Here is a 1,574-nt window from a genome sequence, read left to right as displayed (position 1 = left end):
CGGGCAGCCGGGCGGGCGGCGGTGCCTGCTTATTTACGCTGGAGGCAGCCTGGAGAGACGCCGCCGCGGGCACCGAGAAGGACCCGCTCCCCTCCTTCGGATACGCTGGCGGCGGTGGCTGCACACACACACGCGCACACACAAACACGCACATACACACAATTTTGTTTTAAATGAGGCCCGACTCCAGCGGACCTGCACCCCTACACACAACACCTGGGGCGCAGAAGCACACACAGCAGGTCTGTGTCCATGGAGCCACCTCTCCGCATCTGCAAATCCAAAAGTGAAATTAAACCTCCACCAACCTCCTCCTCCTCCTCCTCCTCCTCCCCCTCTACCTCCTCCTCCTCCTCCTCGCAGCCTCAGCAGCCCCAGTAGCAGCAGCAACAGCAGCAGAACCTGCTTCCCCTAAAATCAGACGATCCATAATTGCGCCGACTGTTCCTCCAAAAATCGGTATTAATATTTATGAACCCCGGCATTTTCCGTCTGCAAAACATCGTGTCAAGGCATGAGGACACGCATACACACACGGCCCCCCACAGTCCCCAGAAACATGCCCTCGAGAGAAACACACGCACAGTCACAACTATTATTTGAAAAATGTTACCTCTCAGTGTGCTTTTTTCACGCTACCAATACAATTCCGCAAGGTATAAGTGTTGCTAGGGTGTGTGAAATGGAAATGAAAGCCCGTCAGTTGAATAATCGCAGGAGCAAAACTAAAAGTTACTCCCCGGCTTGCCTGAGAACAGTCCAGATCGAAAGCAAAACAAGGAGAGGAAACTGCGAAGAGCCGCGGCTGGAAATCCCCCCACCCCCCGCCCTCCTCCGGCCGCGCTCCCTCCCTCGCCTCCCCTCTCCGCCCTCCTCCCTCCGCCCTTCCTCCCCAGTGTTTGTTTCAAGCTTGTGCAACCAGGAGGTGGAGGCGGAGGGAGGGCGCGAGCGGCCCGGCCGGGAGGTGCGGAAGTTCGCCGCCGCAGCTCATTGGCGGGCAGCGCCGCTTTCATCATTTCTCGGAAAAGTCAATTTCATTTTCGCTTCCCCAGGTCGCGGCGGCGGGAGCAACAAGCAGCGGCTCGTGAGTCGGTGGCTCGCACCCAGGGGCGCCCGCACGCGCCGCTAGAGCGCCCGAGTCGCGGTCCGGGGTGGGGGGCGCAGGCCCGCGGCGGTAGGGGAGGAGGGCGGGCAGCCGACTGTCCATCCTCAGGGTGGCCTGAAGGTTCCAAGAGGGCGTCCGGCGAAAGCACGGGGCTCCGACCATCCGGTTAGCAGGGCTGGTGTGACTGCTTAGAGCGAATGAAAATTCGTTTTCTGACACTGACCACTTCCAAGGAATGAAAGGAGCAGTCAACCGAAACGACAGCATTGCTTGCGTCCTTACCTAATTGGAACCTTATCCGTGGTTGAGGGTGCCACCATTGGAGGGGCCGCCCCGCCCTCTGACACCACCTGGCACTCCGCTCCACTTAGTAGCTAGAACGAAAAGGAGGCCCATCCCCCAGTAAGTCACAGCCCACGCCAAGATGAGTTATGGAGCTTGTGCGACCGAAGTTTCTTCATTGCAGGGC

General features: G+C 59.0%; 1 protein-coding gene across 2 annotated transcripts in view; it reads right to left on the bottom strand.

Moving 5' to 3' along the window:
* IRF2 (interferon regulatory factor 2) overlaps positions 1–815 on the bottom strand; it is an 86,095-nt gene extending 85,280 nt beyond the window's left edge. For both annotated transcript variants that reach the window (XM_011959552.1, XM_011959553.1), the window contains exon 1: positions 614–815. The gene's annotated coding sequence lies outside the window, so the exon portion shown is untranslated. The remainder of the gene's footprint in view (positions 1–613) is intronic.
* Between the last annotated feature and the right edge of the window lie 759 nt (positions 816–1,574).

The sequence above is a fragment of the Colobus angolensis genome, unplaced genomic scaffold (assembly GCF_000951035.1).
Source record: "Colobus angolensis palliatus isolate OR3802 unplaced genomic scaffold, Cang.pa_1.0 Scaffold5, whole genome shotgun sequence".
NCBI lineage: Eukaryota > Metazoa > Chordata > Mammalia > Primates > Cercopithecidae > Colobus > Colobus angolensis.
The sequence above is the reverse complement of the archived record's forward strand: the minus strand, read 5'-3'. Positions and strand labels throughout refer to the sequence as shown.